This window comes from Psammomys obesus, unplaced genomic scaffold (assembly GCF_907164565.1).
Source record: "Psammomys obesus unplaced genomic scaffold, mPsaObe1.curated_primary_1811, whole genome shotgun sequence".
In the NCBI taxonomy this organism is placed as follows: domain Eukaryota; kingdom Metazoa; phylum Chordata; class Mammalia; order Rodentia; family Muridae; genus Psammomys; species Psammomys obesus.
The window spans coordinates 60,926,249-60,945,608 of NW_026585504.1; positions in this window are offsets into that span (position 1 = coordinate 60,926,249).

The window sequence follows — 19,360 nt, forward strand, 5'->3', positions numbered from 1 at the left end:
ATAATTTCTAATGTATATTATTTGCTACCAAGTACCTACTCATTTGAAGAGAAAATTTGTGGAATTTATTTATAGAATATATCAAGTCTAGCATGCACTGCTAATATTATCTTGTGCATATATGATTGAGTCGTGTGTGTTTAATATGTGTATGTGGAGGTCAGAGGTCAACCTCAGGTTTTTCTCTTCAGGAGCTGTCCACCTTGGTTTGGACACATGATCTCTCACTTGGGGCCTGAGACTTGCCAAGCAGGGCACCCTAGCTGGAGTGTGTCACACCTGTGGCACTGGGGTTACAGGTAGATACTGCTATTCTTTGTGTGTGTTCTGGGGATCCAAACTCAGATCCTCATGCTGGTAGAGCAAACACACCACCCACTGAGGTACATCTCCAGCCCTTCTCATCCAGTTATTAATGATACTTCCAAAACAACCTCGAATCAATCATTATTTTTAATGAACCCTCTATATAGCTGCAACTAAGTGTGGAGAATGAGTGCTTTGTACATGAAAAACAACCAATTTTTTTTTATTCTTGTTATTTCTGACTAGTGGCTTAAATCAACACAATTTAAGTCAAAATCTTTGAGTGAAATATGTAGCATACAGAATGATGTTGATTAAAAATACTTTTTTTTTGTTCTCAAACTTCTATGAAGCCCTGAGAGCTGTTTTCTCATTACTTGATAGTATGTGCTCTCACTCAGTTTCTTTAGGCAGCAAGGCTTGGATCCCTAAAACACACATTTCCCAGCAGAATCAACTGTATATTCTATGCATCTTTCTAATGATCACTCTTGTATTGGGTAGATCTTCATAGTTATATTGCACCCAAGCATTCTGTTTTAAAAACAGGATCACGCATTTCCCAAGCTGGATGTGACATTATGATAGACCAAAGATGACACTAAACCATATTTTCCTACCCACCCCCACCACATGTTGGGAAAACAGCATAAAACACTATGCCAGGTTTTAAACAGTGCTGGGGGCCAAACTCAATGTTAGTTTAATGCTCAGAAAGCACATTACCAATTGAGAGCCAACTTTAATAAGTATTTTTTGATGTAAGTCAAATGTCGAAAGACATGACCTAATTGAGTTATTCAACAGTGATCATTATGATGGCCAGAATTCTAGCTCTCCAGTCACCAAAAGCCATAACTACCACTTACATGGTAAAACAGACTGTTATTTGGGATCAATAAACCTAGAGGATAAAAGACTATTGTAGATTACCACAGCGAGGAAGCTAGGAGACAAATAAGGATGTATTTGTTACCTCTTTGGTTGCTCTGATATAATACCTGAATGAGCAATGTAAGAGATGAGGGAGTTCTTTTGTCTCGCAGTCTTAGGGTGTGGAGGGAAAGGTTAGGGGAGCTCTGATGTGCTGGCTTATTCATGTCTTGAAGTATCAGGAAACAGAGAACACAGGAAAGAATGGAGGTGGATATGACATTCAGTACCTACCCCAGTGACCTCCTTCTGCTGCCTAGGCTGGAGTACCACCAGTCCTGAAGTCATTCTGTCTTAATTAGGGTTTCTGTTGCTGCGATAAACACCATGACCAGGGTGTTTATCAGGGAATAAAGGGCTCATTACATCTTATAGCTTGTAGTTTACCACCCAGGGAATTCAAGTCAGGAACTGTCTTAAATTCAGTTGCAGGAATTTCCTTGATTAATGATTGATCTAGAAGATTTGTGTACTCTGTAGTTGGTGCCAAACTTGGGTAGGTGGTACTGGGCTGTAAGGAAGCAAGTAATTTGCAGTTTATCTTTCCTGAGATAGGGAAAATAGTTTCCTTCTAGTCCACATGTAGAGTGTTCCCTGAGTATATATGTATATCAGCCACACTCCAGAGCAAGCCCGATGCCCAACACAAAATGAACCACATGTAAGTTTGTTTGTTTTTGTCGTTGGTGGTGGTGGTAGCGTGTGTGTGTGTGTGTGTGTGTGTGTGTGTGTTTTGTGTGTACTTTTTGTTTTGGTATTTTTGTCTTTTTTTAGTTTATTTGACTTTCATTTTTTGTAAGTTATTTTTCTTTTGTGTGTATACATAAGAGAGGGCAGAGACAGAGAGGATGAGAGAGAACAAGGATAAAGTTAGGTATGGATAGGGAGAGAGAAAGGATCTAGGAGGTGATATACTGTATAGAAAAAATTAGTGAAAACTAAAAAACAAAAGAAGCAAGCAAGCAAGCCATGGGGAGCAAACCAGTAAACAGGATTCCTCCATGGTCTCTGTGTCAGTTTCTGACTCCAGGTTTCTGCCTTGAGTTTCTGCCTTGACTTCCTTAATCATGGAGTATAAGCTGTTAGGTAGAATATGCCCTTTCTTCCCTAAATTGCTTTTGGTCATGGTATTTATTACAGCCATAGAGTCCCAACTCAGCATAGTGGGTCTATGCCGATGCTAAGTGTCCAGTGAATTTGAGAAATGGACCAATGGATTGTGGACTTTCAAACAGTTGCTTTTCACAATAATATTAATTGGGCTGTTACCATATAGTGGTGTTAATATTGTTTCACATTTAGGTTTTCCTTTTAGAACATTCCAGTTACATTAGTTTCATCGACTAATCTTTGTGCTTGAGTGCAAAACAGTAATGACTATCTCTACAGAGCCCAGCTGCAGGCTGCAGAGGTGATTCAGCAATTAAGAACATTTGCTGCAGCTGGACACTGTGGTACACACCTGAAACCCAGCATTCAGGGAGGCAGAGGCAGCCAGATCTCTGTGAGTTCAAAGTCAGCCTGGTCTACGAAGTGAGTCCATGACAGCCAAGGCTACACAAAGGAACCCTGCCACCCAAACCCAAAAACCAAAAAAGAAAAAGAACACTTGCTGCTTGTGCAGAGGACTAGAGTTCAGTTCTGAGCATGCATGTTGAGAAGCTCACAACTACGTATAACTCCAGGTCCAAGGGATCTGAGTCCCCTTTCTGGCCTCCATGGGCACTCACATGCATTTATGCCTATCTATATGATACACATAAAGAAAAATTAAAACAACCTTTAGAGATCAGCTTCTCTTTGCTAAGCAACCCACAGATGTCCTCTGAGTTCTAGAATATTCCATCACTGTATTTGGAAACTGTTTGGATGTGAAGCACTTTGGACACAGCGTCGTTAGTGCTCCTTTATAGTTTTTGCTTTTGTGAAGACACTGGGTGTCACAGTGAAAAGTCTAGCTTGGCCCAATCTCTCTCTTTGTGCTTTGCTTTTGCTAGACTCTAGTGAAACCTCTCAGTGGTTCCCAACCCTCCTAATGCTTCGACCCTTTAATACGGTTCCTCATGTTGTGCTGATCCCCAACCACAAAATTATTTTGTTGCTGCTTCATAGCTATAATTTTGCTATTGCTATGAATAATTTGTAAATCTCAGTGTTTTCTGATGGTCTCAGATGACCCATGTGAATGGGTCATTTGACCTTAAAGGAAGTCACAACCCAAGGTTGAGAACCCCCGCACTAGGCATCCTTCCAGGGGTCCACTCTGGCACACTGCACCACCAGGCCCAGGAGCACTCCCCCCTGACAGCTTTGCATGCCCCAGGCCTTTCATCTCCCCCTCAGCTAGCTCCTGCATGGCCTTCAACTAAGTCTCAGCCTTCTGCAGTCTCCAGGGACATCACCCTTTTCAGAGAGATTTCCAGAAACTTGCTGTCAGGATGGGATAGGCCAGAGGGTCCCACGGTGGGTTGCAACCCCTCTTAGGGGTCGAATATCAGATAGCCTGCACATCAGATATTTATGTTATGATCCGTAACAGTATCAAAATGACAGGAAGTAGCAATAAGGATAATTGTATGGTTGGGGGCCACCACAGCATGAGGAACTGCATTAAAGGGTCGCGGCGTTAGGAAGACTGAGAACCACTGAGAGAGACAGTTACTCATCCTGTTACTGCAGCTGGAGTGTGCGGTAGCTCACTACTCTTCCAGATGCTCCATAACAGAATACGTTTCCTTTATGAAATGTGAGCCCCAGCACCGATCCCAAAGCCTGGCATCCGCTGGGTCTGACGTGGCCTTGCACTCTTGACTTCTCAGCAGCTGTGCGTACCTGTAAGCTGTGACGGTGGTGGGAAGGGCGCATGAAGTAATGCTTCATTCTTCGAGAGCATGTCGATGGTACAGAGAATTATTTTTCTCAGTGCTGTAGCCACCATATTTTTCCTATGCTTCTAACAGTGACCCTAATCACACACACTGGTTGACAGGAAAATGGTTTTATGGAATAGTTTCATTGTTTCTGTCACTGGTACCCTATCTGAGGTGTGCAGGCTCTGCTCACATCTCCTGAGAATGAGTTCACCGGGTTACTTAATAGATCCAACAAGTGTTTTGGAAGAACAGTATGCTAATTTTCAGTGGCTGCACATGCTCCAGCTGTCTTCTGTGACCCAACTCAACCTCTTCAGTCCACATAGCCCTCAGTTCAGCTCTGCCTCACAGCTGTCTGCAGCCTTTCCACTTCTTCCCAGCTCTGCGTTAGCTTTCAATAAATCTCCTTTGCTTCACTGTGACCTGTATTAACTGACCCAGAAGTCCACTGAATTATCCCTTGTGCCTCCTGCCAGCACTTGGGCAGAGGCAGGTGAATCTCCAGTTCAGTGCCAGCCCAGTCCTACACAGCGAGACTTTGACTTGGCAGCTCAAGGAAATCCCAACTTGCCTTGCTTGCTGGAAGTGACCTTGATGACCTGATCAAAAACAACAACAAAACAAAACAAAAAACTCACCTTTCAAGACAATGCTAGTTGTAAAACATTTTGATATTTCAAAAGAAACATCAAAATAGTTTTTCAGGACAAATAACTAGGGTATGATTGGAACTTCTGCTTAATACTATTTAAAGTTCTTCCTTCCCACCCTCCCCTTTTTCCTTACCTTCTTTTGTCACTTTTGCTTCTCTTCCCTTTGCTTCTTCATTTCCCTTCCCCATATTTCCCTTCCCCTCTACTGTCTTCTCCTTTCTCTCCCAACTGTCACCGCTCCGTCTCCCATCTCCTTATACCCTTCTTTTCCCTTCTTGTCTTCTCTTCCTTTCCTTCTGTCTCCCATTTTCCTCCACTGGCTTTTCTGAGTGTTTTTCATTTCCCATCTAGCAGTAGAACAGGTTCGAAACCATTTGTTCATTTGGTTATTTTTCTCAGAGCTAAGAATTGAACCCTGGGCCTTGTGCTTGCTAGTCAAGTGCCCTACCAATGAGCCAATCTCTACTCTCCTACATCAGTTATTTTTGTTGTTTGTTTGTTTTTGAGACTGTAATTTAATTATAATGTTTCTTCCTCCCCTCCCTTCAAACCCTCCTGTATGCTCCTCCCTCACTCTCCTTTCAATTCATGGCCTCTTTTTTATTGTTATTGCATGCACATATATATTTATAGTTTATACGTATGTATACATATATTCATAATACATATTTCAGGCACTTTACACTCAAATAGGAAGTAGGAAAACTGGATCCTAGTCCTTGAAACTGTCCCTAATTGGGTCTATTGTTATGGGAAAAGACCACAGAATCAATCTGGATAATTAGTTAAATTTATTGAAGTTGCTAGCAGGACAGCAATCTCTGAGACAAACGAGAGACAGGCACACAAAGGGTCTTGAGAAAAGAATTTTTAAAGGTGAAAACCATAAGAAGACTTTGAGTAACTGCACAAGCAAGCCAAGAGCTATTTCGCTCTGCCAAGAGTGAGTAGGTAGTCAAGGTGACCGTAAAACAGTCCTTGAGTGTGTGCATAAGCAGGCTACAGAAGCCTAAAAAGCAGTTAGTCACATCATAACAAAGCAGATGGACATGGATGTACATTTTCGGGTGGTGGTGGGGGTCACTGAGCCAGGAGTGCTGAAAAATTATCTTCCGGGGACTGGAGTGAGAGACAAAAGGCTATTAGGTACCAAGATGGATGCCTAGCACAAAAGGGAGTTTCTTTTTTTGTTGTTTGTTTTTGTTTTTAATGTCTTTAATTTATTTTTTTCTTTGTTAATTACACTTTATTCACTTTGTATCCCCCCCCATGATTTCCTCCCTCCTCCTGTCCCAATCCCTCCCTTCCTCCACCCTCTGCATGCATGCCCCTCCCCAAGTCCACTGATAGGGGAGGACTTCTTTTCCTCTCTTCTGATCCTAGTCAATTAGGTCTCATCAGGAGTGGCTGCATTGTCTTCTTCTGTGGCCTGGTAATGCTGCTTCCCCCTCAGGGGGAGGTAATTAAAGAGCAGGCCAATCAGTTCATGTCAAAGACAGTCCTTGTTCCTATCACAATGGAACCCACTTGTATACTGAACTGCCATGGGCTACATCTGTGCAGGGGTCTTAGGTTATCTCCATGCATAGTCTTTGGTTGGAATAGCAGTCTCAGGAAAGACCCCTGTGCTCAGATTTTTTGGTTCTGTTGCTCTCCTTGTGGAATTCCTGTCCTCTCCAGATCTTGCTGTTTCCCATTTCTTTCCTAAGATTCCCTGCACTCTGCCCAAAGGTTGCCCATAGTGAGCTATCCCAGAAGCAGAAAGATGCACATGGTATATACTCACTCATCTAGACATATAATATAGGATAAACCTGCTAAAATCTGTACACCTAAAGAAACTAATCAAGAGTGAGGACTCTTGCTAAAATGCTCAATTCCTATCCAGAAAGGCAAAGAGGCTGGACATCAGAAGAAGGAGAAAAGAGGGAACAAGTCAGGAGCCTGACACAGAGGACCTCTGAAAATGGAGTTTCTTTAGCCATTACACCGACTATTCTTAACAGGTTAGATATTCTGCATATCAGATATTTACATTATAATTTGTAACAGTAGCAAAATTACAGTTATGAAGTAGCAATAAAATAATTTTATAGTTGGGGAGGTCACCACAACATTATCTTTCTATCTCCCCCTTCTTTCATAAGATTCCCTGCACTCCACCTAAAGTTTGGCTGTGCATCTCAGCATATGTTTTGATACCCTGCTGGGTAGAGTCTTTCAGGGGCTCTATGTGGCAGGCTCCTGTACTGTTCCCTGTCTGTCTCATTTGCCTTTCTGAATGAAGATTGAGCATCTTACCCAGAGTCCTTCTTGTTTAGCTTCCTTAGGTGTACAGATTTTAGTGTGATTATCCTAAATTATATGTCTAATATCTAGTTCTAAGTGAGTATATACCATGTGTCTTTCTGCTGGCTCCAAAAGGAGAGCAACAGAACCAAAAAATCTGGGCACAGGGGTCTTTTCTGAGACTGATACTCCAAACAAGGACTATGCATGGAGATAACTTAGAACCCCTGCACAGAAGTAGCCCAAGGCAGCTCAGTATCCAAGAGGGTTCCCCAATAATAGGACCAGGGACCATCTCTTACATGAACTCATGGGCTGGCTCTTAGATCACCTCCACCTGAGGGGGGAACAGCTTTACCAGTCCACAGAGGAAGACAAAGAAGCCAGTCCTGATGAGACCTGATAGACTATGGTCAGATGGAAGGGGAGGAAGACCTCCCTTGTCATTGGACTGGGGGAGGGGCAGAGGAGAAGAGGGAGGGAGGGTGGGGTTGGGAGGGGATGGGAAGAGGGTTACAGCTGGGATACAAAGTGAATAAACTATAATTAATAAAATAAATAAATTAAATGTGTATATATGTCACATTATCAGGAAGGTTGAGAGCCGCTGCATTACACTGTGATTTCCTACAAGGTACAAGTCTCTTCAGCATCTCTAGAATGGAAGGTTATGCATGGTGCTGGGTCTTACCCTGGCACAGTAAAGACGGCGTGTCCCTGCATACATCTTGTCATTTCTGAGAGTGTAGTTTTGCTTCTTTCCACCCCTGCCAGCTCTGATCCTCTTTGGTGTGCCCCAACAGGAATTCCTCATTGCTGTATTTTATCAGCTGATAAAAATTCTACCATTGGTTAGTGTTCTAGCTTTATATCTGTGGCTGTGATAAATATCACGATTAAAGCAACTTAAGGGATGAAAGGATTCATTCGGCTTATACTTCCAGCTCTCAGCCCATCACTGAGGGACATCAGCACAGAAAATTAAGCAGGAACTTGAAGGTAGGCCTGCATGCTATACCACACAGCTTTACCTGTAACCAAGCAACTCACTCAGAGCTGAGCTAAAAAAGCTGGAGCTATGGAGGATGCTGCTTTGTAGCTCATGAAGACTTATGTTTAGCTATCTTTCCTTTATGTTTCAAAACCACTTGCATAGGGAATGGCATTGCCCACATTGAGTTTCTCCCTATCATGTCAACTGACAATCAAGGCAATTCCTCACAGTCATGCCTACAGACCAATTTGATCTAGAAAATCTAGAAAATCTCTAGTTGAGATTCTCCTTAGTTGATTTTTAGATTGTGTCAAGTCAACAGCTAAAGTTAAGTAGGGAAGCTAGCATTCTTTAGTTCCTAACCATCATGGTTCTCTAGAGGAACAAAAGTGATAGGGAGATTTATTAGAGTCACTTACAGTCATGATCCAGCTAGTCCAACAATGGCTGTCTACAAATGGAAAGTCCATACATCCAATAGTTTTTCAGTCCACCAAGCTGATTATCTCAGCTGATCCCCAGTATATTCTAGAATCCCCAAAAGTAGGCTATAGTTACAGTGAATAAGTGAACTTGCTGCTGAGCATGAACAGGAGAGGCGAGAGGCGAAGAGCAAAAGCTGCTGTCTTCCACGTCCCTTATGTAGGGTGCCATCAGAAGGTGTAGCCCAGATTAAAAGTAGATTTTCCCACCTCAACAGATTTGGATTAAAGGTGAGTCTTCCTACTCCAAATGAGTTACTTAAAAATTTCTCACAGGTGTACCCAGCCACTTGGTTTTTACTTAATTTCAGATGTAGTCGAGTTAATGACCAAAAGTATTGATCATACCAACCCTTTGTCAAGATGATTTTTGTGGACTTTTTAAATGGAATTTGAGAGAATGGAGTAGGGAACAAGGAAAAGAAGAGGGGCTAATGCATCTTCCTCAGGGATGAGAGCACAGACAGTATATGGACATCTTGAATTTATTGCTTTTAACATTTTATTACAAGGGTAAGCTATGACCAAGATCTAGAACCAACAATCAGACCCAATTTAAAGAAATCTCTTTGTATGTGAACTTTTCACATAAAAGGCCCATGTTTTAAAGCTTGAATCTTAACTTGTGATGCTATTGAGAAGTGAGTGGATGATGAGGGTGGAAAGCTGATCTTAAAAAAGAATGTTGGAGACATTACCTTTGTAACACACATCTCATCCCAGAACTATCCTTGTCTCTGCTTCTCCCATTCCTCATGAGATGTTCACTCCCCTCTGCACCATACCCACTTCTCTTAGCTTGCCTCTACTGGCCTATAGCAGCGAGGCCAGCAAACTGCACTCAAGTCTCTGAAACAATAAGCTAAAATGACTCACTCTATTAAGTCCATGTTCCCAGATACTTTGTGATAGAAAGAAAAGGCAACAAATACATGCAATGTTATTGACTATATAATTTATTTGAATTCGTTGCATTGCCCAGCACTTCACATGTGTACCCTTATAATATAAATAAAAACACACTGACTATAAAAAGAAATCTCTTCAGTGAGTTTCAGGCAATCTTTATCCCCTATAATGCCTTAGTGCATTCTGTAGATCCTTTTAATGACAAAGCTATGAGATGGAACCTGCCCATGTCAGAGATGACAACTCTTTCAATTCTGTGTATCACTCTTTGTAATTACCAAATGACTATAGAGAGAACTTACCATTGCAGTTCTTTAAATGTTTTCACATACATAAAATCATGAATGTATATATGACATGAGAGTAAAAGTAAAACAGTCTAGGGGTAACAAAGGGACAGATGATAAAGGGAGGGTTTAGAAATGGGAAGAGAGAGGGTTATGGGGGCTACATGATCAATCTAGAATATATACTTGTAAAACATTTTGTGTAAAACAGCATCATGTACAGTGAATATATACAATTACAGTTTTAAAAATAAAAGTAAAAATAAAATAAAGTATTGATTGATTTATGATATTTATTTTAAAACATGCTTGGAAGCACAATTAGGTTGTTCAGCTATCATACTGTTTTAGATGAAAGAGAAGTAAAACAATGACTTTGTAGGCATAACATGTAAGGAATATACCTTGAAAATCACCTTTTCCTTCAAATCTGTGAAGGCAAGAGCTCTCATCTCCAGCTCTGCCCTTCATCTGGTTCCATAAATGCCAGTCCTTGGGATCTGAACTAAGGGGATGCTTTGTGGTTCCTCTCCTGTGTCGTTCCATCTTTCATCTTCACAAAAGTGTGCCCTAAAGAGAGGCAATTATGTGCTATTGAGTATTGCTGGAATATCAAAATATGTCTTTCTATAAAAGTTCTTTTTTTCTCTGCAAGGTTACCCCTCAAAGAATTGTTTTTTTGAGGCATGGCTTCTTTACAAACTTTCCTCTTTATTCATCATTTTCTTACCAACTCAGAGTAGAGCAATGCATTTTCAGCCAGCTGCCTATAGATTTCTGCTATTTCTCCCTTGACATCGTCTCTGAAAAAGAAAATCTAATTTTATTACTTTTAATTTTGTGTATATGCATGTATCTATGAGCACATGTGAGTGCAGATGTTTATGGGGGCCAGAAAGGGAGTCAGATGCCTTACAGCTAGAGTTACAGGCAGTTATGAGTGACCTGACACAGGCATTAAGAACCAGAAGTGGGTCATCTAAGAGCAGCGAGTGCTCTGCCCTCTGAGTCACCTCTCCATCCCCAGCGTCTTATTTAATAGGATAAACTGTTAGCATCCCCTCCCCAAATGTTGATGACTCCTCCCTGTACGATTCTGCCCCTCTTGAAGAAGAGGCTGGATGCCCCCAGTGGAGCCAGGCTCTGATCATCAGAACGCAGCTCCTCCCCCTCTGGAGGCTTCTATTATCCTTCTGCATGAGAACAGATGAGTCTCTACAAGACGAGTTGCAGCAGAGGTTATGTCCATGTAATTACAGAAGTACTTAAGGCCACATCAGGGTCATCTGTCCTACTGTCAGGGGAGGGAGAAGTTCGCGGAGCAAGGCAGCAGAGACAATGCTCACAGGGCGCACGGGTTAGCAGATGAGAGACACTAGATTCACACACTTAGTTTCTCTGTAAGGCTCCCTGTGAGCCCTGCTACAGTCCAGCATCATTCTGATGACAGAAAAAGTTCTGCAGTTAAGTATCGGTCCCCTGAACATGTGTAACTGATGGGCAGTTTGATCTTCATATGGGTCTCCTATGATGCTGAGCAGGTGCTGTCTATGACACAGACTCTGTTGTAAGTCTGTATTGTATGTTACTGCAACTATATGATCTGTAGTTGTAAACCAATACTGTTTTCAAAGGCCAACAAGCACTAGAGGAAATAACAAGGCTTATGTTTTCCACCCTTCCAGGCAGAAGGCTTACAGAACAATAGATCAGGAGAGTAGGTTGTGTGGGTCAGCCAGTTTGGATTTAATTTCTTGTTCTGCCTTTATCAAGTGATGATATGATTTTTTCTTTCTTTTTTAAAATTTATTTTTAATTTATATATTCAATTTTACACCCCAATCATAGCTCCCTTCTTTCCTCCTGATCCCTCCCTGCCACATTCTTTTTCTTATGCCCTCTCCAATTCTGCTCAGAAAAGGGAAGCTCCCCCTGCCCTACCAGCCCGCTCCAACACATCCAGTTGCATCGGGACTGAGCTCATCCTCATCCACTGAGTTAGGCAAGGCAGCCCCGTTAGTGGGGGAAGTGACAGAAAGCAGGCAACAGAGTCCATGTCATAGATAGTGCCTGCTCAATTTACCAGGGGACCCACGTGAAGCTCAAACTGCCCATTGGTTACACATGGTTACATGTGTATAGGGGGCCTAGATCCAGTCCATCCGTGCTCTTTGCTTGGTGTCTCTGTCTCTGTATGCCCCCACGGGTCTAGGATGATATGACTTTTAACGCTGATAATAAATTCTTCATGTGAGCTTCAGATAGTTTTTTTAAAAATGTTGTCGAATTCTATTTACTGTTTTGCTGGGGAGGGTATACAGCTGTGTGTAATGGCATGCATGAGGAAGTCAGAGGAAAACTTATAGGAGTTTTGGGTCTTTCCTTCAGCTGTGTACTTCCCGGGGGTTAAACTCATGTTGTCATCATTGTAACAAGTGCCTTTACCCACTGAGCCATCTTGCTGCCAGCATTATTATTATTATTATTATTATTATTATTATTATTATTATTATTATTACTGTTGTTGTTGCTACTGTTATTAACAAAAGCACAACACTAGTTATATTACTATATGATTCAGTTTTTTCCATTAATGTGACAGAATCCATACAGTATTCAGTGCATTTATTTTTATCTCATAGTTTCAGAGGATCTGGTTCATATGTGCTTGGCATGGCTTTGGGTCTGTGATGACACAGGAAATGGTGGGTGTGGCAGAAGAGGCCTATTCACCTCCAAGTTGCCAGCATCCTCTTAGGGGACCCATCCCCAATGTTCTGACTTCCTCCTGTTTGGCCTCCTCTCCTAGAAGTTTCATCATCATCAAGAAATATCTCTGTAATTTAACACATGGGGCTTGATGGACATTAAAATCTAAACTAAGGGAATTATCTTATAGAGTTGTAAAGACCAAATAAAATGGTACAAATCAAGGGTTTGTATTGTCACCTATTTGTGTCTATTCCCTCCAGGATTCACATGTTGAGACCGAATAGCTACTGAGGTAGTATTAGGAAGTGAGAATAATGGAAAGTGTTTACGTTATTAGATTACTATTATATCCCAATCTCCAGAATGGGAGAGAAATTATTTTGTTCATAAAATACTCAGTCTATGGCATTTTGTTTTTCAGTCCAAATGGACTCCCAGGATAACCACACCTGACACAAACTAAATGTAACAAATGCCTATACTAAGTCCAATTTAACAGAGGGATATATTACTTCCTCCTGGTATCACTGGGGATGGAAATGGTTACTTATCACCTGTGGAAATCCATCTTTGACAACTTTAAAGGAAAATACCTCAAAATACCCTCTGGCCATCTCTTTCCATTCCTAGGAGGGTTATCTTTCAGTTTGTACTTGAAAAACTTCTTTAATAGTTGTTGTTTTTTTTTTTTTTATGTTTGCCAGACTAGTGCTTTAGCCAGTTAAGGTACATAGTCCACACTACCTCTTATTATTTTTGTGTGCATAGTATGCATGTGTACAAATCTGTTCACACGTGTGTTCAGGTATAAGTGTGTGTGTGTGTGTGTGTGTGTGTGTATTCATGAAATGACATCCAGTGTCTTTCTTGAGTATCCTTCACCTTCTTTATTGAGGCAGGGTCTCCCAGTTGAACTCAGAGCTCATCAGTTTGGCTGGACCAGCTAGCAAATTCACTTTGGAGGTCCTCTCCCTGCTTATCACTTTCTGGAATTACAGATGGGTCACAATGCCTGCCTGGTTTTTTATGTATGATTTGGGGATTTGATTTCAGGCCCTCATATTTTTATAACAAGTTCTTTAGCCATCAAGACATATCCCCACTCCCTAGATCTTAAATACTCTACTTTTGCCACTGCAGATAATTGTTTACTTAATTATAATTTATTTACATTATATCCTGGCTGTAGACCCCTCTCTAGTCTCCTCCTTGCCCCAGTCTTCCTTCCTCTTCTCTCACTATGCCCCTTCCCTAGTCCCCTGAGAGGAGAGGACCTTCTCCCCTTCCATCTGACCCTAGCTTATCAGGTTTCATCAAGGCTGCACCATTTTCCTCTGTGGCCTGGCAAGGCTGCCCCACACAGGGGAAGGTGATCCAAGAGCTGGCCACTGAGTTCATGTCAGAGACAGCTCTTGCTCCCCTTACTAGGGAACCCAGTTGGAAACTGAGCAGCCAATGGGTTTCCTCTGAGCATGGGTTCTAGGTTATCTCCTTGCATGGTCCTTGGTTGGAGTATCTATCTCTGAAGGCCCCCCTGGGGTCTTTCTATTTCCCTCTTCTTCCATAAGGTTTCCTGCACTCTGCCCAATGTTTGGCTGTGATTCTCAGTATCTCCTTCGATACCCTGGTGGGTAGAGTCTTTTAGAAGCCCTCTGTGGAAGGCTCCTGTCCTGTTCCTTGTCTTCTCCTACTTCTAGATGTTTATCCTATTTGCCTTTCTGAGAGAGGTTTCAGCCTCTTCCCTAGGGTCCTCCTTGTTGTTTAGCATAGATTTTAGTATGTTTATCCTATAGGCTAAACATACTTTTGTGTTATTGTAATAGGACAAGATAACAATGTCTTGGGTAGTGTGGAAAGGAGTTGATGGATGAGGCGAGGTGAGGAGAGCTCCCATGAAAGCATCAATGGGTGTGCAGATCAGATCAGAACAAAGTTGTATTTTGACATCAGCCAAACTCATGGGGGTCAGGAGAAAGGAAATTCCCTTTTTATCATTTCCTTTTAGAAAAAAATACATGACTTTGCTAAAAGGAAAGGATAAGAATAAGTCTTGTGGATTCAGATTATTTCTTGAAAACCTGGGAAAGTAGAACAGAGTGTGTCAGGGCTCTCTGCTCAGCCAAGGGTTTTTGGTCAGGTCCCTGAGGACACAAACTACAGCTACCATCATCTTCCTTGGCCTAAAATCTGCAGCATGAAATCAGCCATATCTCTCAGAATATTAAATCATTCCTATTTTTAGAGTAGTTGTGGGCTGGCTGGAAAATTGAAAGGCAAATCACTCTTATGACCTTGTGTTCCCTGCCCCTTCCCCAACAAGCACAAACTGCTCCGTGATCAGTATCCCCATCAGAGTGGCTCGTCTGTGACCCCAGATGAATCACACTGACAGGCCATGAGCACCTGGAGCGCACAGCCTACACTGCTGTTCCTACTCAGTGTGAGCTCTACAAGGATTTGAGCCAGTGTGCGATGGCATGAACTCACCATGGCAGGGTCATACAGCAGGTCTCCACTGCTCCAACAAGCCGTGCATCCATCTATTCTTTCCTTCTGCCCAAATTCTGAAAATCCCTGACTGTTAAAATTACCTTCATAGCTTTGTATTCTTCCCTGTTTATAGATGAAAAACATGAGAGATGCAATTTAAGATACTCAAGCCTTTATGGATGTTTTGCCCAGGTCTTAGGTAAACAGCCTGGGACTTACCGCAATCGCTTTGCTTCAGATTTTCATCTTGTTTTATGCTAATGTCTGGACTCAGAATCATGCTTTCAAGGTGGACTTTCACCCTTAGCTCACAGCATTTCACTCTGCCAACTTTGTAGTCTTTCACAGAATCCACTCTCCTTCTATGCCCCCAACGTTGCCAGGCTTAAGAAGGATTAAAGTTAACTCTAAGCTTATTGCAAACCCCAATATCTTCAGTGACCAGGTAAATAGGATTAGACTGATGTTAAGAAGTGACGATTAAGCAGGATGGGGAGGGATGGGGAGATAGCACAGTAAGGTACCCATAGGACCTTAATTCAGTCCATAGAACCCAGAAAAATATTTATTGTGCAATCCCAATCCTGGAGAACTAAAAAGAGGTGGATGCCTGGGGCTCACTGGCAAGCCAGCCCAGGCTTCTTGGTGAGTTTCAGGCCAGTGAGAAATTCTCAAAAAACAAAAAAATAAAACCCCAAACAACAACAACAACAAACATGGATGGTGCCTAAGTAGGACACTTGAGCTTGTTCACCCATATGTGAATACACATATGTACGTACACCTGCACACATGTGAACATATATATACATTAAAAAAGGACTGCTGTGGGCTGTGGCTGACAGAAGAGACACAGTCTATGTGACTTGGACAGCTGACTGCTCATGTGCCAACTTTTTGTTATTATATGAGGAATCACTGTCATTGGGGAACTATAAACCTTAAAAATTGGGTTTACATCTACATTTTCCTCAGTTTTAAGTCATAATATAATCCAAAATTTTTCCACCTCTGCACACCTATGAGCTGGCAGGTTTTGAGCCAGGCACTTAATTTATGTCTAAACATTGTCATGGGGGAGGGTAGATTTGTTCTAACTACATATTTATTCTAACTGTAGTTCAAACCTTTGACATGACAAGGGCATCTTTGTCATTATGGGAAGATAAATAAGCATTTTGTAGACCTTTAACTTGTCTGTGGAAGACCTGGGACTTTCACCCAGTCTTACAGCTTTCAGGCCAATGTTCCTTACTCCCCTTGCAGTACTCTTTGCTCTTCTTAGTCACGGTTTAGACAGGTGTATAAGGCTAATCAGAAATGGCTTTTTCCACTGCTGATTGGATTTGGAGGTTAAAGAAGGCAGGATAAGAAAAGGATTGGATTTCAAGGATTATACGATTGACCTAACTTAGTATTTCTTAAGCTACTGTGTAATTGAAATCATCTTTATAATATGTTCTTTCCTCCACAGACTCTCAGCCTTCGAGGGCCATTGCCACTCCTATATAAATAAAGTTTTTTCTTTTGTACTGCTTGGGGTAAAAGTACCAGCTCATTATTCTATTCCACAAGGTTAAAAGTCTCAATAGTCTACAGTTCAGTTTACCTTTTCACAAATTCCAGTGTCAATAGACCTGGAAGGGGCTTCTCTGTAGCAACTTTTTCCAGCTGACCCAGGAGTTAACTTACCCTTTACTCTGGTATACAACTCTCTTTACCCATCACTCGGAGATAAGGCTCAGATCTGGGAAGGTTGAAGACGTCATTTCCCTATGTTCCACTGCTCAGAGCTGGCGTACAGGTCATGCCCCACTGCAAGGAGGTGAAGATGTGTGTTTCATGTTTCTAGAAACATAAAATAATGGATTGGCTAGGATCAGATAAGAAGGGGAGGAGCACAGTATCAGTGGACTAGGGAAGGAGCAAAGGGGGAGAAGAGGAAGGGAAGGTGGGATTGGGAGGAGAAGAAGGAGGGGACCACAGCCAGGATACAAAGTGAATAAATTGTAATAAATAATAAATAAATAAAAAGTAGGTTGCTACAGTTTACAATATTTTCTCTGTGAAGAAAATGAAGTCAGAAACAATGGAAGAAGGCCAGCACTGATCTGTAAACTTGAGATTTTCCTGCTAAAACTTGATTCTCTCTCAGTTGTGTGTATGTATGACCGAATTCTTGAGGCTGAGAACAGGAAGACCTGGGGAATCTGTAGCCACAGATGATGCCTGGGGCAAGGGTGTGGAGAATTCTCATCTTCCAATCAACTTCCAGAAGGGTATGCTTGACCTTGCTGAGTGATCCTTTGGAGTTTGATTCTGGTTAGACAAGTTACGGAATCTAGAAAGATCATCAAATTGGAGGCCCTCTTTAGTTCTATTGGGTGTAGGGAAAACTGGCCATTTTCAGATAATTGATTAATCTCTTTGTACTTTCAATCTTTCCTCTTAAAAACATGTACTCTTTCAAACCCTGGGGCTTTGTAATCATGGACACAGATAAACAACAACAACAACAGTTCTGCGTGTTTTTGTTTATATGTGTGTGGTGTGTGCGCATGTACCTGGGAATATCAGAGGATAGCTCAAGGATATTTCACCCTTTGTTTGGGGCAGGGTCTCTTTGGTATTTTCTTTGTGTACACTGGGTTAGCTGGCCCACAAGGTTGTGGTAATTGTCCTGTCTTCTGTCATGCCTTAGGAGTACTGGGACCACAGAAACAAACTGCCACCCTCAGGTTAGCATAGTTTCTGGGGTCTGCACTCATGTCCTCACTCTTGCATGTGAAACTGCCCATTGTGCCACTTTCTTACCCAAATCACAGAAATTTTTTCTGCTAAGTTTTATAAACCAGAACCAGTGTTCCTCATGAGCCTTACAGAAAAAAAAAAAAAAAAACACAACAACAACAACAAAAAAAAACAATTATTCAGAAACAAGGGAAAATAAAATTCCTCCTTGTGCAAATACACGAGCAGGGGAAACATCAGACATATAGTCTTTAATTAAGAGGAAAACTAGTCTTGTTCAGTATATCATATTTGCATTAATACACAGATTTAGATGCCAGGCATTCTCTGAATTTAATTGCTTTCTATGGAGATGAAACAGTCGTCACTCAGCTCTCTCTCAGAAACAGGGGCCTGAGAAGTTGGGTGAGTTTGGAGGCTTAAACAACAGAACTTTATGATATTAAGGATTTGAAGTTGTTGCTTAAGGTATCAGAGCCACTAGTTTGCTCAATATTTATAAGATTTTTAGTCTATTTTTAAAATGTGTGTGTGTGTGTGTGTGTGTGTGTGGTGGTGGTCATTGGACATCCTGGTAAGTGTCCTCTCAACTTCCACATTCCTGATACTAACCACCAGGGCTCCCTTGACATGGTCAGGAACTCTCAGTGTGGCATTCCTTGTCAGAGGCAACATCTTATCAACCAGGAGTTAGATACTAGGACAAATTAAGCTTATAATACTATATCATGACCATTTTGTTATCATTTTTTAACTAAAAGCAGACTGGGATCATAAGTAAAAACAAGCTATAACATAAACATATCCAATTAGTATTCAGGTGCCAAGCAAGAAGAAGATGGTAGAAAAAGGGACTTTTCTTTTACAGGTATCCTTGAGAGATTGTATATGATTAGAGTTGGGAGGGGGAGTTTTCATTTTTCAAATATTTTGTTAATAATCTGATGATAATGTTAAAATACCATCACTTTGGTATTATTTATTTGAATTTCAAAATCTTGTTTTCTGTAATAAAACTGAGTGTGTCTAGTTGGGTGCTAGGCACTGATGTTGATATTCATTGGTAGGAAGAATATGATTCCTATGGTAACTACCTGACAGCTTCCTCAGAGAGTGTCATATAAGCGCCAGGGAGACTGTTTAAGATATCAGCCCCTTTTATGCCCATGGGATGCATCTTTCTGTTCTACTGATAAGATGACTGAAGAGGCAGTTGTAGTAGTTTATGTGAAGTCACACCATTGGTAGGTGGTTGGGCTGGTGTCCAGTCTGAGGAGTACAGTCTCAAGTCTCACGTTTCCAGTGCCTGTCCCCACTGCAGATGAGGCCACTCCTGTCTCCGACCTCAGTGCAGTGGATCCAGGCAGTTCAGTACCAGCACAAGTGGTCCTCCTGTCTTCACCTTCCACAGCTCCAGGGTTACCAAGCCCAACTTTTTTTTTTAATTCTCCTTCAGATATCAGAAAATGGAAAGATCTCTCATGCTCATGGCTTGGCAGGATTAATATAGCCATTTTTATGGCCATCTTACCAAAAGCAATCTACAGATTCAATGCAGTTCCCATCAAATTACCAACACAATTCTTTACAGACCTTGAAAGAAAAATTCTCACCTTCATATGGAAAAACAAGAAACACAGAATTGCTAAAACAATTCTCTACAGTAAAAGATCTTCAAGAG